The sequence below is a fragment of the Sorex araneus genome, chromosome 6 (assembly GCF_027595985.1).
Source record: "Sorex araneus isolate mSorAra2 chromosome 6, mSorAra2.pri, whole genome shotgun sequence".
In the NCBI taxonomy this organism is placed as follows: Eukaryota; Metazoa; Chordata; class Mammalia; order Eulipotyphla; family Soricidae; genus Sorex; species Sorex araneus.
Window position 1 is genome coordinate 148,612,014 of NC_073307.1, and position 11,821 is coordinate 148,623,834.

Below are 11,821 nucleotides of genomic sequence, written 5' to 3' on the forward strand. Positions count from 1 at the left end.
GGCAGAAGCCCCTGGTGATTCCTTCCTAGAATTGCTCCAGGAATAGTTCCTGAGCACTGCAGGGTGTGTCCCCAAAACCAAAGAAAAAGAAAAAACAAAAGCAAGAAACATAAAATAAATATATTTCCCCCTTACTTCCTATCACATCATCCTATAGCACTTGACGTTGTTGGAAAGTCACAGTCACTGTCAATCCGTTGCTCATTGATTTGTTTGAGCGGGCACCAGTAATGTCTCTCATTGTGAGACTTGTTGTTACTGTTTTTGGCATATCCAATACACCACAGGTAGCTTGCCAGGCTCTGCCATGCAGGCAGGATACTCTCGGTAGTTTGCCAGGCTATCCGAGAGGGGCGGAGGAATCGAACATGGGTCGGCCACTTTTTAAAATTATTTTTGGGCCATACTTGGCAATGCTCTAGACTTATTCCTGGCTCTAAACACAGGGATCACTTCTGACGGTGCTCAGGGGGACCATATATGGTTCCCAGGACTGAACCTGGGTCTGATGTGTGTAAGACATACTCTTGCACACATCAAAGGCCCCACTTATTGTTCTATTGCACCAGCCTTTGAGATTACTTATTTACCTGCTTGCTCTTCCATGTGGAAGCTAAACAAATTCAAGAACATTTGTTCACTTATAAATTCAGAGCCTTGCACGTTTTAGGTTCTCAATACTGGTTTGCTTCTAAAAGTGAAAATTGAATATTAATTGCTTCAGTGCTCACCAGGCTATTTACTATTAGAGGCAAAAAAAAAATTGCTTTACCGCTTCAGTCCCCAACTCATGTGCTTCCTATCAAACAACACTTAGTGACTGAACATTTGACACAGTGAACGAAGATGAACTGAGAGAAAAACTGAACCTGATCACTATTATCGTCCTGTACTTACTCAGCACAGAGACTTGGTGATGTGGATGGCAATATTTAGAGTGGGAAAGAGAGGGGTACAGAGGTAGTCCAGGGATTAAAATGCTTGCCTTGCATGTGGTCAATCCCATTTCAGTCCTTGGTACCAGATATGGTCCCCCGAGCACCTCTGGATATGATCAAATACCACGCCCCTTTAACACACACACACAGATACACACAAACACACACACACATCCCAGCAGGCAAGAGGAAGCAAGATAGATATAGGGTTGCCATGTGCTGGTTATCCAGGCTGTAGCTATATAATACCAAAGAGTGTCATTCACTTTAGTCTGAATAGTATTTCCTGATGTAATTCAATACTTGGTGACCTTATGATGGATTTTATTTGATGAGGAATGAGGAAGTTAAAACGACCAACAAAATTAATTTTTTTTTTTTTTTTTTTACTTTTTGGGTCACAACCGGTGATGCTTAGGGGTTACTCCTGGCTCTGCACTCAGGAATCACTCCTGGCAGTGCTCGGGAACCATAAGGGATGCCAGGGACTGAATCTGGGCCAGTAACATTCAAGGCAAACACCCTGACCTACTCGCTGCTCTATTGCTCTGGTCCCACAACAAAATTAATTGACAAGAAAAACAGAAGTAGAGTAAAATATTGTGACTAAACTTAAAATTTTGGAAAGGAAGAGGATGGTTAGAAATACCAAAAGCTGGGGCTGGAGCAATAGTGGCAGGTAGGGCCCTTGCCTTACATGCAGCCAATCTAGGTTCTATCCCCAGAACTCCATATAGCCCCCTGAGCACCACCAGGAGTAATTCCTGAGTGCAGAACCAGGAGTAAGCCCTGAGCATCACTCGGCGCAGGCCAAAAATCAAAATAAAAAGTTGTCAAAGAGGCCAGAGAGAGGCCTCAATAAACTGGACACAGGCTTTGTGTGCGGATCTTGTGTGATCCCCAGCATCACATGGTCCTGCCTGGAGTGAGCCCTGAGCACCACCAGGTGTGGCCCCCAAACAAAAGCTTATAATAATAATAATAATAATAATAATAATAATAATAAAAGCTGAGAGGGAGAAATTAATCTCTTCCCAGACTGGGAGGCAGCCTGATTTGGGAAGGAGATCAAAGGTCCTGCCACTTCCCCCAGAGCTCTTCTGTTCTGGTCCTGCAACTCCCACCCTCCTGTTCTGATTCTACCACCTGCTACTTGACAGTCTCGAATAAGCACTTTGACCCCGTCATGCTGAAGTTTGAGTAAATAAGCCCCAACTTTCACTGGCTCTTTGTTGTAAATCTGCAGAGCATTTTATCTTTGCCTTTCCCTACTTCTTGCTATTTTTTCTCCATAGCCTTTGGCACCTTAAAAATATTTTATTGTTATTATTATTATTATTATCTTTTATTGGACTGGAGCGATAGCACAGCGACAGGGCATTTGCCTTGCATGTGGCTGACCCGGGTTCAATTCCTCACCCCTCTTCGGAGAGCCCGGCAAGCTACCGAGAGTATCTCGCCCATATGGCAGAGCCTGGCAAGCTACCCATGGCGTATTTGATATGCCAAAAACAGTAACAAGTCTCACAATGGAGACCTTACTGGTGCCTGCTTGAGCAAATTGATGAGCAAAGGGATGACAGTAATGACAGTGATCTTTTATTGCCGTCAAGTTAATGTGCTTCTAATGATGTTAATGATGTTTCAGTTTGTACAGGCTTCCTGTGTGCCTCCTAATCCAGAGTGCTGTGGATCTTCCTCCATGTCCTCATGTCACTCTGGGGCCACTCTTCCTTCTCCACCCCCGATCCCCTCCCACACTCCTGATAACCTCAGTTCTGTGGTCAAAGTCCAAGGGTTTGTTAACATTAGATACTTTCCGTTCCCCTAATTTGTTTCTTTATCCCTATAGTTTGGTGTGTGTGGGAGACACACCTAACAGTGTTCAGGGGCCACTCCTGGCTTGGTGCTCAGGGATTGTTCTCTATGGTGCTCAGGGGACCATGCGGTACCAGGGACAGACCCCGGGGCTCCAGCATGCCACATCTGCATTCAGTGCCTTGATTTTTTTTTTTTTTTTTGCTTTTTTTGGGTCACACCTGGCAATGCACAGGGGTTACTCCTGGCTCTGCACTCAGGAATTACCCCTGGCCATGCTCAGGGGACCATATGGGATGCTGGGATTTGAACCCGGGTCGGCCACGTGCAAGGCAAACGCCCTACCCGCTGTGCTATCTCTCCAGCCCCCATTCAGTGCCTTGAGCTTCTGCTTCAACCCTAAGCATTTAAAGAGAACTGAGAGAGTATAAAGTATAGGCTGCCGGGCGGGGAGTCAGAATGCAAAAAGCACAGTTCTTATTTGCTTTTCGTTTGTTTGTTTTATAAGGGGGGGACACACCATGTGATGCTCAGGGCTTACTCCTGGCTCTGCACTCAGGGATCACTCCTGGCAGTGCTCAGGGGACCATATGGGATTGAATCTGAGTTGGGTAGGTGCAAAGTCAGCATCCTACCTGCTGTACTGCCTCTCTTTCTCTAATTTGCTTTGTGCCCTTGGATTCTTGAACTCTCCAGGCTTGTGTTTTGCCTTTGACCTGTGCAGGTGGGGATCTCTGAGCCTGTGAGGTCGCTTCAGCCAAAGACGAGTCCTGCATCTGTGACCTGCATGGACAGCCAGAAGGCCGTCTAGCTCCCTTCCCCCCTGCCCCCCACCTTTAGCCCTTGCCCCCCCCCCTAGATAGAGCCATCTCCCTCTGAATCCAGTTTGCTCTCTCTCCCCCTTATTTATCTCATTTTCTGGATTATTTTTTGCTTTTTTTCCCTTGCACTTTCTGCCTCACGGGACACAAATCCTGTTTCAAATGGACTTGTATTATGTAGATAGAATATATATATATACATTATACATATATATGTATATATATATATATATATTTGGGGAGGAGTCACAGCCAGCGAGTTTCAGGGGTTACTTCTGGCTCTGCACTCAGGAATCACTCCTGGCAGTGCTTGAGGGACATATGGGATGCCGGGGATCGAACCCAGGTCGGCCGCGTGCAAGGCAAATACCTACCCGCTGTACTACCACTCCGGCCCTATGTAGAAGATCTTTACAAGAAAGCTTATAAGGCCTGAGTCCAGGCTTTCTTGAACGGGGCTAGTTTGTGACTTGAAGATAGTATGGAACTGGATTTTTGGCAGGGATGCAGTCCAGCAATCAAGGCATGTAGCTTAGCATGAGCCCAAGTTGGGTTCAAGCCCCAGTGGGACAGCCCCCATCACACACTCATCTCCCTGGCCCTCTGTGACACACTTTTCTCACAGTTCTGCAGGGCAAAAAGTGGAGGCTTCGCTTGTTTCTCAGCTCCCAGTTGCAAAGGCTGCGGACACTATGTGGGCCCCAATGATTCTAGACGGAGGCTCTGGGGGAGAAGGCACTCCCAGCTCCTACATCTGTCGGCTGATGATGGGACTAAGGTTCCTGCTTCCTGGCTGGCTTGAGGCCAGGGATGGCTCTCAGCTTCCAAAGGTCCTTGTCACCCTCTGGCCAGGGGTGGGACCCTTCCTCCAGCCCAGGTCGGCTGGGCTGGGCTGGCTCCTCTTATGCTTTAGGATCTCAACCAGTTCACAATTCTTTACCTCCTTCTTCTTCCATAACTCTGATGAAATCTGTAGAGTTGCTTTTTTGCTGTGAATGTTTTATATGTTTGCAGCAGATCTACTGGATAATCCATAATAATCAGTCATTTAAAACCTTTTTTTTTTGCTTTTTGGGTCACACCCGGCTATGCACAGGGGTTACTCCTGGCTCATGCACTCAGGAATTACTCCTGGCGGTGCTCAGGGGGACCATACGGGATGCTGGGAATCAAAACTGGGTGGGCCTCGTGCAAGGCAAATGCCCTACCCGCTGTGCTATCGCTCTAGCCCCCATTTCAAACATTTTTATGGGCTCTAGCGATAGCACAGCAGGTAGGGCGTTTGCCTTGCACGCGGCCCACCCAGGCTCCCCCTGAGCAACGGCAGGAGTAATTCCTGAGTGCATGAGCCAGGAGTAACCCCTGTGCATCACCTGGTGTGACCCCCCAAAAAAACCCAAAGATTTTTATTTGGGGGCCACACCGGGAGGTGCTCAGGGGTCACTCCTGGCACAGTGCCGGGGGTCACTTCTGGTGGTGCTTTTGGGGCCCAGATGGTGCTAGGGATGCAAGCCAGGGTTCCTGCGGCCAAATCTCCACTCTGGTCTGTTGAGTTATGTCCCGGGCCCTGCTCAGCTAATTGGAAAGAGACTGGCCTTAATCCCACCTGCAAAATCTTCTCATGGCAACTCTTGGACTGGTGTCGGGTGAAGTCGTGGGAAGGAGGGAAACTTGGGGGAAGCCTCTAGAAATCTGCCTTCCATAGACAATTGTTTCTCTCAGTGTTACCCCTTGTTCATTGCTAAGTATTTCAGCATGACTTTCCAGTTGAACACAACTTCAGCTCATAGGTCTTATTATTTGTGTGATTGTCTGCTGACTTATTCCTGGCTCTGTGATCAGGAGTGATCCCTGGTGCTGTTGGGTGGGTGGGATTGGGATGGACATACATGGTGCTGGGGATTCAAACCCAGTTCATGGCTATAGCTATCTCCACGGCAAACACCTCACCTCCCATACTTCTACTTTTTATTTCCTGTGTGGCTGGAGATTAGCTAAAGAGGAGCCTCTTGATTCCTCAGTGGTTATTTTTCCACTTTTGCGTCACAATGGTGTTCTTTACTGATTTGTTGTTTTATATTCAGAGATTATTTTCCCTATCTCTACTTTTTAGAGGTTATTTATGAGATTGGACTGGAGCAATAGCTCAGCGGGTAGGGCGTTTGCCTTGCACGCAGCCAACCCGGCTTAGATTTCTCCATCCCTCTCAGAGAGTCTGGCAAGCTACCAAGAGTATCCTGCCCGCATGGCAGAGCCTGGCAAGCTACCCGTGTCATATTCGATAGGCTGAACAGTGCTGCTACAGACTTATAAGATTATTTGTGTACCTTGTGTTTTGTGATTTAATATAGGAGGGTGTGTGTGTGTGTGTGTGTGTGTGTGTGTGTGTGTGTGTGTGTGTGTGTATAAATGATCCTGGAACATTTACAAAGGAAGTGTTTTGTTGATTGTTTTTTTAAGTTTTAGAGGAGTGTGTGTTTTATCTTTGCTTTTGTCTACTTGCTCAAAGAAAAGTGAAGCAAAATTTCCAGTGTTTGATCCTACATTGCCAGTGTTTTGTCCTTCGGAAGGTAGAAAGTCGCTCAGGAGAGTTTAACCAGTAGCACTTCATCTCAGATTGCACTTTCCACACAGTTGATTTTGACCTTGAATTGGACTGGTCTGATAAGGAGATTATAGACCTTCATTTCTATTACAGCACTTCATTTGCTTTCGCCTAGTGCTCCTTTGTGCTTCTGCTTCTAGTTATTTAGATAACATGCCATCACCCCTGGTGGGTTTAAGTATTGTAGTTCAAATTGAAAATCTTTCTTCTTCAGTGCCGAGGATTGAACCCAGGACCTCCCAGATGGTAAGGCAGTTGCTGTACTGCCAAGACACATCCTCGAAGACTTATTTCCTTTCAGTAGATAAATGACATTGACTCGGGTTTTTGTTTGTTTGCTTGTTCTTTTCTTGCTATTCTGTTTTTTTTTTTTTTCTTTTTCAGATCACATCCAGAGATGTTCACAGGCTACTTCAGGCTCATTGCTCAGTCCTGGCAATGCTCAGGGAACATGCATGTCCAGGTTTAAACCCAGGTCTCCTGTGTGCAAAGCATGTGCTCCAATCCATTCAGCTACCTCCTGGTCGCATAATAATATTTTTATATTCCAGTGTCTACACACAGTGTCTATAGTGTTTCAGTCATAGTATGTAGCTTTATAGACTAAATAAATTTGTGACTCATTATTACTTGATTTAACAACACTTCATTCTTTGAGATCAGTCAGGTCTCCCCAGCTTTATTCCTCCTTCTCACTCAACTATTATTACCTAATCTATGCACTGCTCAGTTTATAGTTCTTTCTATTCTATGGCAGTAATTTATTTATTTATTTATTTTTGCTTTCTTTTTTGGGTCATACCTGGTGATGCTCAGGGGTTACTCCTGGCTCTGCGCTCAGGAATTACTTCTGGCGGTGCTCAGGGCACCATATGGAACACTGGGAATTGAACCTGGGTCGGCCGCATACAAGGCAAACTCCCTACCTCTGTGCTATCACTCCAGCCCCTATGGCAGTAATTTTAATTTTTAAAATTGCACTAGGTCTAGCATAAAATTAAATGGCTGTTTGTATTTCCTTTGGGCCGTACCCAGTGGTGCTCAGGACTTACTCCTGGCTTTGTACTTAGGAATCACTCCTGAGAGTCTTAGAAGACCATCTGGGGTGCCAATAATTGAACCCAGGTTGGCCATGGGCAAGGCAAAATGCCCTACTCACTGTACTCTTGCTCTGGCCCCATAAAATTAAATGGCTTTAAATTTCTTTATGAGGGTCATATTACAAAGCACAGGGAGACAGTTCTAATAAAATATTCAAAGTAGACAGTGATTTGTTGTACAAAAGATAATTTTCCTTGGATGTGAAACTTCAAATGTACAATTTGAAACTAGTTTACTATGTTTGTTAATGGGCTGAGCTGAAAACTATGAATTCCTGCTAAACAACAAATATCTTTTCGTGAACTTAATAACAAAGGGAACAAAATATTTATTGCTTTTTACATATATATAATTATAAGCCCCATATGCTGTTATTATACATAATCATAACCCCCTTACTCTATAATTATAATGCCCTTGCTCATCATTATCTTTTTACTTTTCATTAAATAAAATGAATAGTATCCCAAAGAGGAATCGAAAGAGGTATGTTAGGAGTATCACGTCTCACTCAAGTGAGAGAAGGAATCCGGAGCTCCGACCTCCGTCGACGATCAAGAATCAGGGACGCTGTCTCGTTTGCCAAGACATCGAAAATCAGATGGGCCGGACATTCAGAGCGATTCAGAGACAACCACTGGACTAGAGCTGTTACTGACTGGATTCCAGGGGACATCAAAACACTGAGTGGCCACCCACCAACGAGGTGGTCAGACTTCTTTGTTAAAACCCTGAATGAGGGGGCTGGAGCGATAGCACAGCGAGTAAGGCGTTCGCCTTGCACGCGGCCGACCCGGGTTCAAATCCCACCATCCCATATGGTCCCCTGAGCCAGGAGTCATTCCTGAGTAGAGAGCCAGGAATAACCCCTGTGCATCAGGCAGGTGTGACCCAAAAAGCAAAAAAAAAAAAAAAAAAATCCTGAATGAACCATTTGAGGCTCTTCCTGCTCCTGGAGCAGGGAGATATCATTGGGCTACATTAGGACTCAACAGGGACACATGGAGATGTTACTGGCGCCCGCTCGAGCAAACTGAAGATCAAGGGGAAGACAAGTGATACAAGTGATTAAATAAAACAATTTTACATAACCTCAAAAGAAATTAAAAAATTCTTTATGAAGGGCTGGAGAAATAGTACCAGGGGTTAAGGCACTTGCTCGAGTTGGGTTGTCCCTGCTTGTAGTTGCCCCTTATTATCCTGGGCACCATGTGTGGTGCCCCAAGCATCGCCATGAGTGATCACCAAGAATCACTGGGAATGAAGCCAAAAAACAAGAATCAATTAAAAAATATTATATGATGGTCTGTAAAAAACTAAGACTCGCCGAGGGGCGCGTGCACTTGCAGGCTCTCCGGGCGGCTCTGTCTCACCACCCGCGTTTGGTGCTCTGGAACCGCAGTGTGTGGACTGGATTGGGACGGCCGGTGGTCAAGGAAAGGCGAAGGAAGAACGAGGACCAAGCTAGTTGCTGATTAGTTACCGTTTATTCAATCTTCCATCTTTCTCATCTCCCGCACTCCCAGCTCTGGCCTCTCTCTGGATCTACTGCCACCTCTTTTTCTAGTCTCTCCTCCTCCTTGTCTCTCCTACCTTGCCCTCTAGGCTACACCCAGCCAGGTAGCAAAATCAACATAAGAAAGCCCTTCCTGAGGGCAGGGCATTCCAAAGCCTTCTTGACTCTTAAGGTTTTTTTCCTTTCCTTAGTCCAAACACTTATTAACATCTTAATACTAGTTATTTTTGTATGGACATAGCAAGAGATACATTGAGGCTTGCAAGGCAGCTCTCCTGGCAACATCTTGCCACAGGCTCAGACCACAGCACTCAGGCCAGATTAATCATTCCTCACCCTAGCAGGGTCTGAATCTAGTTATCACTGTTTGGATCATGACAACATTTGTCCATGATCAAGCTCTTAACTTATAGTTAAACATTAGGCACTTTGGCCAGGCCCATCTTGATGCCAGGGTAGCACACAACTCACCGCTTGCCCTGGGTCTGTCTTGTCCCCCGTAGGGACCTTGCTTTGGGGATGCTAGGAAGTAAGGGCAGCTGAGGCTTAGGTCAAGAGAACAGATGCCCTAGAAGAAAATATCATGTAGAGTCAAATGACTCCCAGGTTACAAAAGCATAACATTTGTTAAGTCTTCCTGTGTCCATACAAAAAGGACTTGCTCTGAATAAACTATGCAAAGGACTCGAGGAGAAGAGAAAAACATTATTTACAAGTCAACAGAACACTAAGAAAGAAGCTACAAATAAACAAAGAGGAATAGGAGCACTGTAACGGGAGTAACCCAATAAACCTAAACTACCTGAGGCTATGTTATCCTACTATGGTCTGGAGAGATAAAAGTGCTTGCCTCACAGGTGACTGACCCCGATTTGAGATTTTGTACCATGTGGTCCTCTGAGCACTGCCAGGGGTGACCCCGGACCACAGAGCCAGTAGCCCTGCTTGGTGTGGCCCCCCCAAATAGTAAGAAGGCAGAAAATTTTTCCATGAGTTATTTTGTTTTAGTTGCCTCCATTTATCTCGTTCTTTCATTTTTAAAAACCTCCATTCATTTCTCGATTAACTAAAGTTCACTTTCTAGTAGATGCTTTGGTTGTTTGTTTTGCTTTTTGGGTCATACCCAGCGATGCACAGGGGTCACTCCTGGCTCTGCACTCAGGAACTACCCCTGGCGGTGCTCAAGGGACCATATGGGATACTGAGAATCGAACCCAGGTTGGCCGCATGCAAGGCAAACACCCTCTCTGCTGTGCTATCACTCCAGCCCTCTAGTAGATGCTTTGAAAGAAAATGATGGTGGCTGGAAAGATAGTCCAGCAGGCAGACATAGAAAGATTGCACTCATCTGTGGAATATAGAATAACAGACTAGGAGACTAACACCCAAGAATAGTAGAAATAAGTACCAAGAGGTTGACTCCTTGGCTTGGAGGCTGGTCTCTCATTCTGGGCAACTCAGAGAAGGGAACACCAAGTAAAATGTGGTCGGAGCTCATGCGGGGGAAGGGTGATGCGTGCCGAATGTAGACAAGAGACTGAACACAATGGCCACTCAACACCTTTATTGCAAACCACAACACCTAATCAGAGAGAGAGAACAAAAGGGAATTCCCTGCCATAGTGGCAGTGTGGGGTGGGGGGAGACGGGACTGGGGAGGGTGGGAGGGATGCTGGTTTTCCTGGTGGTGGAGAATGGGCACTGTTGAAGGGATGGGTTCTCAAACTTTGTATGGGGGAAACATGAGCACAAAAATGTATAAATCTGTAACTGTACCCTCACGGTGATTCACTAATTAAAAAAAAAAAAAAAAGATAGTCCAGCAGGGATAGTACATTTGCCCTGCAAGGGACCAACCTGAGTTTCACCCCTAGCACCAGATTCTCAAATCAGGGTCACAACTACAGTCCCCTGAGCCCTGCCAGGAGTGAGCCCTGAGTGCAGAGCCAGGAGTACCCCCCCTGATCACCTGTCGGCGGTGCTGTGCCCCACCCCCGACAAAAAAAGAAAGAGGATGATGGAAAATATATGCTGTTAATATAGACATGATAAACATTAATACACATGTGCTAATCACACGGTATAATACATGTGCATTGATGTTTATTAATACATGCATATATTTATATATCTCTCTCTATATATTTGCCTGAATACCTTACCTTTACCTTGATTGTAAGTAACTTTACTATGGCATTTTTCATTGTTTTTGTTTGTTTGGGGGCCACCCCCGGCTGTGCTCAGGGCTCCGTGCTCAGGAGCGACCACTGGTGGTGCTCAGTTACCACATGTGACGCTGGCACCAAACGGGGGGGGTGGAAGTGTCTGCTTTACCCGTTCTCTCTTTCCGCCCCTTATTCTCCTTTTAGGCTTCGTATTTGATTTCTGCTTTGCTTCGTTTGTGGTGGGGTGGTCACGCATGGTGGTGCTCAGGGTTCACTCCTGGTTCAGTGCTCAGGAGTTGGTCTCAGCTGCGCGGGAGACTGCAGTGCCAATTGAATCCAGGCCCACTGCACGAGAAGCATCTGCCCTGGGCCTTTGCACTGGCTCTTAAGCCTCTCGTTCGAAAAAAGGATTTTCTTCATCTTTGGCCTCATAGCAAAATGTTTTAGGTTTTTCATCTCACTTCCACAATGACCCATCGGCTATTTCTCTAATGCATTCCCACTCCTTTTAGTTTAGTCCTTTTTGGGGGGACAGGAGCCAGGGCACACCCAATGAGGTTCAGGGGGTACTCCCAGCTCTGTGCTCAGGAGTTGCTCCTGGCAGTGCTCGAGGGACCGTGTGGTGCTGTGGCTTGACCCTGGGCCTCCTGGAGACTCAGTCCATTAAGCTCCATGTTCCTTCTCCTGAGGAATGGGATTGAAGAAGGTACTTAGCACCAATGCGGTACATTTGATTTTAGATCTTTAAATGGAAAGAGCTGCATATCCCTACATCTCTGTATAGACACATCTGTGTAGAGAAACACATGCCTCTATTAGAAATCACCAGCTCCCACTTATACCAACGATTCCAAACT